General features: G+C 40.2%; 1 long non-coding RNA gene across 1 annotated transcript; it reads left to right on the plus strand.

The window, feature by feature from the left end:
• The first annotated feature begins 2,819 nt into the window (after nucleotides 1-2,819).
• LOC114033306 lies at nucleotides 2,820-12,039 on the plus strand. The gene is made up of 3 exons (XR_003567962.1): nucleotides 2,820-2,902; nucleotides 3,937-4,080; nucleotides 11,852-12,039. It is a non-coding gene; the product is annotated as an uncharacterized LOC114033306 (long non-coding RNA).
• The last annotated feature ends 357 nt before the right edge of the window (nucleotides 12,040-12,396 follow it).

The following is a 12,396-nucleotide window of genomic DNA, read 5'->3' on the forward strand; positions in this document are numbered from 1 at the left end:
AAAAAAAAAAGTGTTGCTTTGAATGTTTTGGTGACTATCGGTTCTTTCATGAAATTATTGACCTCTTTGGGATACATAATTAGCAATGGGATCTCTAGGTCAACCAGTTTGGCCTTTTAATCACTTTCTTAGTATAATTCCCTATTGATTTGCAGACTGGTTGTAACAATTCACACCCTCACTAGCAATATGCCTGTATTTCTACAATGTTGCCTTCTTCCTCCCTGTAAGCATGGGATATTTCCCATCTTTTGTCATCTTTGACAACTTTCTGGATGTGAGGTGAAATCATGTTGTGGATTTATATTCCTCTTATTATAAGTGATTTGGGGGGAAAAGTTTCATAGAGTTAGTACTAGTTTGCAATTCTATTGATAACTATTTGTCCATATTCTTGATTCATAAGAAAAAAAAGTTTTTGTCATATATTTTTGTTAATTAATTTGCAAAGGTTCTCCCCACCCCCAGTTGTGGCTTCCCTTCTTATCCTATTTGCAATAATTTTGTTTGTGCAAAAGCTTCCATATTTCACATAATATACTATTTTCCCTTTTGTTCTTATCCTGTTCTCTTGTTTGATTAAGAAGTCTTCCCCTAGACAGAGCTCTGAGTGTATCTGAACTGGTGCTTTTCTTTTCTTTTTCTTTAATGGCACGACCTTTAATATTCAAGTCCCGTATAAATTGACAACTTCTTGTAGTATGTGGTGCAAGATGTTGGTCTAAATCTAATTTCTGCTAAAATGTTTCCCAGTTTTCTTGGAAATTCTTCAAAAATAGGGAGTCCTTTCTCAAATAATTTATCTTCTTGGTTTTATTGAATACTGGGTTACTTCTAGTCTGAGATGAGAATCCTGTCCCCTATTAACCTGATTTCATTTTTTTAATCATTTAAAATGTGAAGGAGGTTGGAGACCAAGACTGGAAGGGAGGTAAAAACAGAAAGGATCTAGCAGTTCAGGGTCACAGTGACTTATTGAATACTATTACTAATGATAACTGCAAAAAACAACAGTTGATACTTATTTAATGCTGAAAGTTTTCAAAGTACTTAATGTAATTATCGATTTTTTTTCTCCCTCACAACAACCCTGTGAGACCTGTACTGCTAGTATTGCTATCCCTGTTTTATAGGTGGCTCAGAGAAGGTATGGCTTCCTTAAGGTCAAATAGCAAGTAGGTATCTGAGAAAAGAATTGACCTCTTGTGCCCCAGACTTCAAGCCCAGAACTATATCCATTATGTCCTACTATGTGTTTTATTGGACCACGGGAGAGCCATAGAGTTAACAAGTCATAACTGGTATCAGTGATGCTATGGTTCACACATAGAGTTGTGGGGGAAGCTGGGATAGGTGACAGAGACAAAATAGAACAAGAGAAAACCATTGTGGGCTACACTGAATCACAGCAGCATTGCTCCTGATACAAACACTGTTGAAAAGTTCTGGGTATATTTAATCTGGCAAAGACACCTAGAAGTTACAAGAAAGCTCTCCCCAAGTATTTGAATAGTTTCCATGTGGAAGAACACCATAGGATGATAAATTCAGAGCTACAAGGATAGGGATCATTCAGTCCAAGGGATTCATTTTTAGAGATGAGAAAACTGAGTTTCAGGGAAGTTAACTGACTTGATCAAGGTCATATAACCAGTATCTGAAGCAAGATTCAAGTTCAGATTTAAGTCTTCTTGCATCTAACTCTAATATTCTATGCACCAAACCACCCAGCTGCCTAGAAGGATTAAACTAACTCTGAATGTCTCCAAAAGGTAAAATTCAGAGCAATGGGTGAAAGGTACAGAGATGTAGATTTAGTCTTGACTTAAGGAAACTTTCCATAAGAGCACAAGCCCGTGGATAAAATGTCCTCATATTGAAGATACTGAAGCAGAGGCTGACTTATGAGTATTGTCACAAATGTTGTAAAGGAGATTGAGTTCCAAAGTCTTTTCCCAAAGCCTGAGATTCTATGATTGTGTGAAATGAAGCATAGGTGCTTGAGTCAGAATCTCTATTCCTCATGTACCAAGGTTAATGCCACTCCATCTCTGTTTGACATGAAACCCCAAACTATGTAATTTTATGTCTTGAGTTTGGACAGAAGAGATGCCAGGGCATCTCACATAGTTGGTTTTCAGGCACTACTATGTTTTTGATGAGATGAAAAGCATAGTGTTTTCAGCAAAAGAAGAGAATCATAGGATCAGAAATTTAGACCTGGAAAAGTCTATAGGTTTTCTAGTTCAACCCCCTTATTAGGAATAAATTGCATGATGAATCCCAAATCAAATACTGAGTATGGGGCAGACAAGACATTCAACCCCATGTCCTCGTACTCCAAAGTCAACATTCTTTCCACTGATCACTGACCAATAATTGTGTCTGCTACATAGACATTATGCCAGCTAGGTGGCTCAGTGGACAGAGCACTGGAGTCAGAAAGGTCTGAGTTCAAATCCAGCCTCAGAAATTCACTAGAAGTGCGACCCTGGGCAAGTCACTTAACCTCGGTCTGTTTTAGTTTCCTCAGATGTAAAATGGTGAAAATAATAGCCCCTACCTCCCAGGGCTGTTGTAAAGACCAAATGAAATAATGTGTGGAAAGTGCTCAGCAGAGTGTCTGGTATATAACAGGCTCCACACAAATGCTTTGTCCATTCTCCTTTCTTGGCTCTGACAAAGGAGAGGCTGGACCGAGCACTTCCTTATACTGATAGGATATTCCCTTAACCTGTCTCATGGCAGTGCCTATGGACATTCCTCCCATTCTCCATTATCATGTCTAGAGTATTCTGGACCACTTTCTTTTCTCTTCTGAGGAATCCAACCGGTAAAGACAGACTTGCTCTTGGAAATCCTGAATTCTACAATGAGGGAACCCTCTTGAAGACTGGACTAGGTAAGATTGACCAAAGTAAAACCTCAGTTCGTGAATTGTTATGAAAGCTAACAATAGTAGTAATAATAATAATTGCTATCACCCCTATAGCACTTTAAAGTTTAAAAAGTGCTTTCTAGTTATTATCTCACTGTGAGCCTCACAATGTTCTTATGAGTTGATATAATTGTCCTTATCTTGAAGACAAGGAAATTAAGACTCAGAAAGGACAAGCAACTCTCTTAGGATCTCACAGCCAGTGTTGTCTGCAGAGGGATTTGAATCCAGCTTTTGTCATGGAGGCCAGTGGTCTAGACATGACAATCCTACATTGTGATAAACATAAATCAGAAAAATAATCAACCACAGCAGTTCGGAGAAATCTATTGATCCATAATGGGTGATGAAGGGAACTGAGGATGTTTGGCAACATTGTGGACAAGAACACATTCCCTTCTATAGCAGAGTTGTTGGTATGTGGCACAGAAAACTGCCCCCCAAAACAATGAGGCTGAATGAACACTGGGTCCCACTCACTGAGTTCATTCTTTATTTTTCATTGGGATTCAACTCTTCTTGTCCTAAGAAAGGAGAAAATGAACCTAGGAAAAAAGCCAAAAGACAAGTTTCTTCTTCCTCAGTGGTTTCCTGCCATAGTATACCAGTGAACCACATGGATGAGCTGCTACCTTGCCCAATGTATTCTTTACTGCCCACTTAATACACAGTAAAAAGTTTGCATCTTCATATAGTCAAGAATGTGTAAGTACTTCATAATTAACTGCTACCTATTTAACCAGACAGCTAGAGGAACTTAATTTGATGTTTGTTACAAGACTTAATAACTGTCAGGGTTTCTCCCCCCAACAATTTACTGGTATAATCATTAACTACCCCTAGATTATCTTGTCAAATTCATAATTAAATGCCTCAAAATTCATTACAGATTCTGTATATTAATAGGAGTATAATTAAGCAATGTTTACTTACGTAACCTGGAGTTTATTACCTGTATGCTGATTTATCTTTTCTTCCTTATTGAATCATCTGAGCAGCCCTTCAGAACCAACGGAAGTTCAAGAGTCAAAGAGAGCTGTCTCATAAGATCCAAATGAGAGCATGGCAGAAGAGCCACAAGGCTTCTTGTACCAGGTGGAAGACAAGAGCTCTGTCCAAAGGTCCTGGCTTTGGAGTCTCAGGTGCCAGCCCTAGACCTCAATTATTAGCTGGTTGAGTTTTGCCAAATCCTTCTTCTTCCTTGGGCTTCAGTTTCCTCATTTGTACTATGATGGTGTTGAACTAAATATTGAACCAGATGCCCCTTTCAACTTTAAATCTACGAGCCTATCATTTTCTATGAGTCTGTTTCCTCGTCAATAAAATGAGAGCATTAGGGGCAGCTAGGTGGCGCAGCAGATAGAGCACCAGCCCTGAAGTCAGGAGGACCTGGGTTCAAATCCAACCTCAGACCAAACACTTGACATTTACTAGCTGTGTGACCCTGGGCAAGTCACTTAACCCCAACTGCCTCACCAGAAAAAAAAAAGAGAGAGAGATCAATGAATGAAAAATATACCTTAAGTATCAAATGTAAAATGCCTTTAGTTTTCCCGAAGTATATAAGAAATAGAATTCTTTTTTTTATTGTTCAAAAATTTTATTCTCCTTATTTTATGATTTTGACATTTTATACACAGATATTTTTCTATCTGAGTAAAAATAAAAAAAATAATTCTTTTATTAAAATTATTTTTAAAAAGCTATAAAAAACCCACAAATACATAATTGTTACTATGACAAGGTAGAATTCTGAAGGAAGGAAAAATCACCAACATGTAAACTTTGAGGTTTGTATGGACTTTGAGATTAATGAATAGGGGCAGCTAGGTGGCGCAGTGAATAGAGCACCGGCCCTGGAGTCAGGAGACCCTGAGCTCAAATCTGGCCTCAGACACATAACGCTCACTAGCTGTGTGACTCTGGGCAAGTCACTTAACACCAATTGTCTCACCAGAAAAAAAAAAAAAAAGAGAGAGAGAGATCAATGAATGAAAAGTATTCTCTAAGTATAAAATGTAAAATGCCTTTAGTTTTCCCAAAGTATATAAGAAATATAATTTCAAAACCCATCTTTGAATAGGATTTGTGAGAAACTGACATTTTGCATTTAAAAAATAAACGCAAATAAAAGCCTTGTTGTTACCCTCTAACTTTTAGCTGAATGACCAATGCCCTGGGTGGATTTTCTCATGATCATGTCATTATTTCCTGCAGAGTTGTGATCAATAACACAGGTGGGTTTGTGATCTTCCCAATCACTGTGGCAGAACCTGGATTCCTGGATTCAAAACTTGAATTCGATTCCTGGCTTTGCCACTTTTCACCTGTGTGATCATGGACAAATTGTTTCCCCTCCCTAGACTGAGGTGTGGGTTTCTTACTTACCTCCAAGGACTCTTCAAGCTCAAAATAGATAAATACCAAAAACATACCATTTCCCATACTAATGGGTGCCATCCTCTATGACATACTGGGGAAGTAGGGAACATGTAAGCTCAGGAGGTAGAGAAAAATCAAATGGGAACAAGGACATGTAAGGCCTGGCATTACCTGTTGTATTATAATAGCATTATCTGAGGCTCAGTAAGGCCTAGGAGCTAGCAGGCCAGGCTTGGAGTCAGAGAGACCAGAGGTCAAATCCCCCCAATGTACTTACTGACAGTATGACTGTGGACAAATCAAGTAATCTTTGTCTGCCTCAGTTTCCTCACCTATAAACTTGGGATAGTAATCACATCTACCTTGCAGGGTTTTTGTGAAGGTTCACCATAATAAATGTTTGCAGAGCATTTTGCAAATCTTATTCTTGCTCGTCCTTAGTTTTCAAAGAGGACCAATGACATCATAGGGTGATGTCTTGACTTGTATGTGAATAAGATTTAAGTGAGGCAGAATTGCACAAAGTCATCAGCCTCACTCTCTCTTCCACACTCTTTAAAGTTTCATGGCAAGACAAAGGTCAAGATGACAGGTGATGGCCTGGGATACAATGGATGGTCTTGGTGTATTTAATGCCTGACCGAGAACGTGATAATAGCCCTCCCCTTTCCCCCCTTCAGAGAGAAACGGTCCTAGTTTTAGTGGCTCTTCCACCCTTCTTTTCTTACTTTTACTGTCCAGTGAATTCTTGAGTGGATGCATAAAATGATTGTGATCTGCTTATTTATTTGTTTTCATTTGGGAGGAGGAATTGGATAAAATATTTGGATTGTAGATTTCTCTCCCAGAGACTCAGTAAAAGCATCTTCAGAACAACTCCCCTAGCAAACAGGACAATAGGGACAGTGGGATGCACTTCTTTTTCTGGCCAAATGTTTGATTTCTCCCACTGGATCCCTGTATCTGAGAGCTTTTCACACTGTATAGTCTTAGACTACAGTAAGAGATTTCCTTCTGGAGGCATCTATGAAAAACATTGCTCTTGTTATTTATTTCTTTCTTTTTGCCTCTGTGTGTGTGCCCATGTGTGTTTTTGAACACTGGGTTTGTTTGAGATAATCTTCTTGTTTTACTATTGTTTGTTTGTTTGGGTATGCATCTGTAGTATGGTCATTTGTCAGCTACTCGTTTATGAAGAATAGTAAGCTTCTGGTGGAAAATTTTGGCCACTTAATTGTGAATTTCGGGATATTCATTGGGTGCTAAATTTGTCTCACCTGAAATGCTGTATTGCAGTTTTTTCTAAAAAAAAATCATTTCCTTGCAAAATCTGTGCGCATCAGTAAGACGAGCCTCCTTTAGGACAAACTTCCCATTGCTTCTGGTGTCAATAAACTGGTCTGGTATTGCTGCCATGGAACCTGCCATTTTGGTTGATATACCCTCTTCACTTAGCCATTTATTTTATGGTTCTTTGTTGAAATAAAGCATGTTGTATTTTTGTGAATGTCACCCACTGAGGGCCTTTTGGTTCCATTCTGGGACCTTAGTCATTTCATAGGCTCTATCCAGAGATAAATCAGCATTAGTCCCATTTGATCCAGTAGCATTCTGTTCTTGTGGCTGTTCCTGAGTGACCTCGATTCATCTTTGCATCTCCTCCTTTCTCCTGTGATGACAAGAATAGCTCATCTATGTAAGATGTGAAAGCGCTGTCACACTTTGTCGGTCTCATATGCCACATGTACACATGTCATGGTTGTATCTCTGGGAATGATTGTTAACTGCTCTCTCTGTCCCTGACATTTTAATTCCTACCACCAAGCCTTTGTACAAGTGGTCCCCTAGGTCAGACATGCACTCTCTTCACCTCTGCCTTAGAGCATTCATTTAAATCATAGCTCATGGTCCCCTTCTAAACAAGGCCATTCCTGTTCCACCCAGTTATTAGCATCCTTTCCTCTCTTCTGCATTATTTTGTATAGCCCTCAGATTGATTTAACTGTGAACTTGCTCTCCCTTCCAGCAAAATAAAAGGTCTCTGGGGCTAGGCACTGTTTTTTCTTCTGTCTTGGTACTCTCTGCACTCAGCACAGTACTTGGCACAGTGGAGGTGTTTCATAAATATTTGGTGAATGGATTGATGACTGTATGAAGTTTGTTGGAAAGTCAGAGTTGTTAAACTAGGCTTCACCACCAAAGGCTAGGGACTTACAACATCCAGTTAACCCTTAATATCCCATAGGGATCTCTCAATTCATCTCATCTTTAGGGGAAGCTATTTGTCCTTACATTCTCTATTTCAGCATGAAAATACATTTTTCTATGTGAAATAAATTTCACAATCATTTTATCAGACTAAAAAAACACTTCTGAATAACACATAGGGTGCAGTGATATCCCTGTCCTTGTTTTGTAAATGGGAAAATGTAAGCTGAGCAATGAATTGACTAGCCTGGGGTCATGAAGTGAATTAGAGCTGGATATACAATGAGAACTTGCCTTCGGTTTGGCGCCGCAGAATCCTGGGCCTTCTCCAGGGATTCCTGCCAAGGCAGAAAGGAGATACTGAAATTCTGAAGTCCCTGGAAGCTGCTATCCAAGAAATGAATAGCAAGAGGAGGCCGGAGAGAGCTGGCTTATCCAGGTCACATGATGGCCTTCAGGGCTCTATCACCCAATTCTATGCCTGTTTGCCATTGTCATTCTTTTGGAGTTCTTGGTCGCATTTAGTGCTCTGGACCAAATGCACCCTGTGTTTTCTGCTCTTACCCATTGTCCTATTTCTCCTGCCATGTCTCTGACTAATCCTTCCATGTTGTCTTCACTAGTTCCTACTTCTCTTAAGTGTATGTGCAATTGTGTCTAACTCTTCATGCCCCCATTTGGGGTTTTCTTGGCAGAGATACTTGAGTACTTTGCCATTCCTTCTCCAGCTCATTTTATAGATGAGGAAACTGAGGCAAACAGGGTGAAGTAACTTTCCCAGCATCACACAGTTATAAGTATCTGAAGCCAGATTTAAACTTAGAGAGAGTAGTCTTTCTGATTCCAGGCTCAGTACTCTATTGCGTGGGCCACCTAGATGCCCTACTTTTATGAATGTAACTTAAAAATCTCTCTCTGTCTCTCTCTGTCTCTGTCTGTCTCTCTCGGTCTCTCTCAGTCTCTCTCTCTCTCTGTCTCTCTCTCTTTCTCTGTGTCTCTGTCTCTCTTCCCTCTTTCTCTCTCTCTGTCTCTCTTCTTTTTCTCTTCTCTATTTCTTCCTTCCTTCTCTTTCTCCTCTCCCTGTCTCTTGTCTCTCTGTCTTTCTGTCCTTGCCCTCTGTCTGTCTCTCTTTTTCTTCTCTAACTCTGTGTTTGTCTGTCTCCCTTCCCCTCCCCCTCCTTTATCTCCCTTCTCTCTCTGTCTCTTTCTGTCTCTCTCTTCTCTGTGTGTTTGTGTCCCTTTCTGTCTGTCTGCCTATTTCTTCCCTCCGTATGTATCCCTTTCTGTCTCTCTCTCTCTCTGTCTCTCTCTATTTCCTTTTGTCTGTCTCTTTGTCTGTCTCTCTTCTCTCTCTCTCTTTCTTCTCTATCTCTGTCTTTCTTGTTTCTCTGCCCCTCTCTTGTTCTCTCTTCTCTCCATCTCTGTCTCTCTCACTCTCTCAGTTTCTCTCTCTCTCCTATGGCCTGTTTTCTCAGACCTGAACCCCCAGTTGCTTCCTGGATATCTGTTGATGTTTCAACACAGCTTCAAAAATGGAGCTCCTCCACCTGATCTGTTGCATGTTACTTTCACCACGTCACTCCCTGGCCCAAAGTCTTACACGTATTTTCCATTTCCTGATGAAACTAGCATAGCCTCCTCTGCAGATGTTCCACTATAACCTGACTCCACTTTACGCAGCCCTCCTTTCCCTCTCTGCTCCATAGGTGTCTTTCTCCCACTTTCCCTGGCACATCCTTGCCTTCCTTCACATGGTCCCCACTTGAAATGCTCTACTCTTCCCTCCCCTCCCTGAATCCCAAGCCGACCCAACCTATTTTGGGTCCATGAATCCTTCTCAGACAAAATGACATCTACATCCATAGAGGACCACGGTTTGGCTTGAGGCTCAGACCAGTTCTCTGTGCTGACTTCAGTTCAGTTCTAAATGCAGTAAGTGTGCCAGGCACTGGAGGAGGCTCTGGGGACAGAGCAATGCTTCAGAAAACAGCCCCAGTCTTTGAGGCTCTTACATTCACTTCCTTCTTTCTTTAGTGGTTCTATCATTTTTCCAGTCACCCGGGATTGAAAATTTGACTTTTTCTCAGTCATCCTCCTTTTTAATCACTCACCAAGAATGGTTGATTCTTCTTTCGCTCAACCGGTTTGATTTTTTTTAATTGGCTTCATTTTCTTTTAAAAAATGCCCTCTTATTGACATTGTGTGTTTTTTCATTGCCTGCATTCTTCCCTTGCTTCCTATTCCCACTTCTCCACACCCAGCTCAGTCTCTGCTCACACTGTCTCCACTGGCCTCCTAATGAGTCCCTTGGTCACTTGCATTTCCCTCTCTGATCCATCCTTTCACTGTACAGCTTAGGCTCAGGGAGAGATGTTATGTAAAGCTTAAAATGCTGGTTTGATATTTTCTTTCCCCAGTTCAGCAACCTGATTGTGGCTCCCCTTTCCCTTCAAAGGGACAAGATCTGCCCTAAGTCTTCCACAATCTGACTTCACCTCACCCTTATCTTCAAATATCAGAAATAGAGAACTATAAGGGATCTTGGATGTAATCTCGTTCAATTCAATCTTTTTTTTTTTTTACAAATAAAGAAACTGAGGGCAACAGAGGAAATTAAGTTGACCAAGGTCACATAAATAGTGACAAGGGTTTGATTAGACCCCTGATTCTATTATTCTTCCTTAAATCCTGATCGGTGTTTACTCATTCTTTACCTCCTGAATTGCAGTAACTTCTCTAGCTGGCCAGGTCCCAACTATCCTTAAACACACAAATCCCAAATGTCCTCCTCTAGGATGCCATCTTGGGCCACCACAAGCCATGGGATCCATTTGGACCCCTCTAGCACTTACTCTGTACCATTTGGGTTCCCTTGACAATAGAATAGCAGTTGGAATACTGGGCTTGGATTCAAATTCTCCTTCTGGCCCTTGACATCTGTGTGATCCTGGGGAAACTAACTTCCTGAGACTTGGCTTCCTTATCTGTACAATGTGGAGAAACAAAATTGTGGTAACTTCCCCCTAGGGTCCCATGAGGCTCAGCTGAGTTAGTATGGATCAGATGCTTTGCAATAGTTGCTGTGGCATGAATGATGACTTTTTTACCCTCATTGTTATTATTGTCTCTTGCATTATCATGTTCAATTCAATCTATTTCTCCAACATTCTTCCTTGACTCTGAATCTTATGTTTGTGTCCTTGTTGTGCCTTTTCTTCCCCACCAGACTGGAGACCCTTGGAGGACAGGGATTGAGATCTTACACTTTTTTGTATGCCTTGAAAGACTACAGTCTTTCATGTAGTACAAACTCCAAGCCAATGGTTTGATTTGTCAGTAGTATTTAATGGCTATATAAGATTCTTAGACCACTGTTATTTAGGGAGATAAAGAGCAAATTCTACCAGAGATGGTCCAATCACATTTGCGCACAAACACCCCCCCCACACACACACATTACATAGTTATTTCAGTCAATCATTTAATAAACATTTATTTAGTGCTTCTTTGGTGCCAGATATTGAAGTTATAAAAACAACCAAAAGACAGTCCCTGCCCTCAAGGAGCTTACAATCTTACGGAGGAGACAACATGCAAACAAATTGATGGGAATAGTGTTTTTCCTTTTAGTGTCCAAGTTCTTCAAGGGTAGCAACTACTTATTTCACTTTTGTCTCTGTCTGCCCAGGGATGAACTCCTCTTAAGTGTTTAACAGACCTTCATGACTGAGTAATGAATTGATTGGTACTCTTATCTCATGAGAATTTGGGTCACAGAAGAGGCCCCCACTTAGCTCCTATTTATTCTTATTTTGCACATAATTCTGAGAAGCTTAGCTTCCTACTTTCTAAGGTCATTGACGATTAAAAAAATACTTTGGAGGTGGAGGGTAGTGAGCTGCTTTTGGAGAGGAAGTTGAAAGCAGGGATTAGTGGAAGCTCATAGCAAGGGTGGGGAAAGAACACTTGAAAGTCAGACCCATGGATTTAAATGTACAACCATTTGGGCTCCTTGAGCATCTTGGAGAACAGCGTTTTCCAGAATAATTGATCTGGGAGCGACTTGATATCTTTTCAAGGGCTGAGGTTCAGAATGATACCCTCATGGCACCAAGGAAAAGGACAATTACCTTCTGTATTCTCCATTTAAAGACAGGATGCATGCAAGGAGCTTAGGGGAGATTTCTACTTGATATAATTAAAATAAAAGAAAATTGGTCCTTCAAGGGGGGAAATATATTTGTGTCCTTGTTTTGTCTTTGCAATAGAACTTGCCCTCCTGGAGGGCAGACATTATTTGATTTTTGTCTTCTTATCTCCAGTATTTACCACTGGGCCTTCTTCCCTGGTCGAAAGAATCCACAAATGTTGGCTGAAATTGAAGTCTGTGAAATTACAATGGCCAATATTGGCCTGAAGACACAGGAGAAGACACAGAAGAAACCTCTATCTTCTTTACAGGCTTAGCTAACTCTGCAGTGCACTGCACATCATATTGGGTTCATGGGTTTGTGACTCTCACTGAATTGTTTTTAAAATATTTCTATTCTTTTTTTTTTTAAGAGGAAAGATTTTCTTTGAGGAGGAGATGGGATGGATACCTTGGAAAATGTAACTGATGAGAAAATAAATGGGAAAAAAAGCATTAGCACTGGAGTTGAAAGACCTGGGTTCCAATCTCACCCCTTCTGCATAGCATTGGACAAGATGCTCCATCTCTCTGGGTCTCAGTTTCCTTACTGTAAAGGAAGGGAGTTAGACTAGAAAGCCTGTGAAGTCCCTTCCATTTTTGATCTGCAGTCCTCTCATCCAATAAAGAAATACTAGTTGAATTAAATTGACTCCTCTGTTATCTTCATTCTCAGAA

This window comes from Vombatus ursinus, unplaced genomic scaffold, assembly GCF_900497805.2.
Source record: "Vombatus ursinus unplaced genomic scaffold, bare-nosed wombat genome assembly UNPS02006874.1, whole genome shotgun sequence".
Lineage (NCBI taxonomy): Eukaryota > Metazoa > Chordata > Mammalia > Diprotodontia > Vombatidae > Vombatus > Vombatus ursinus.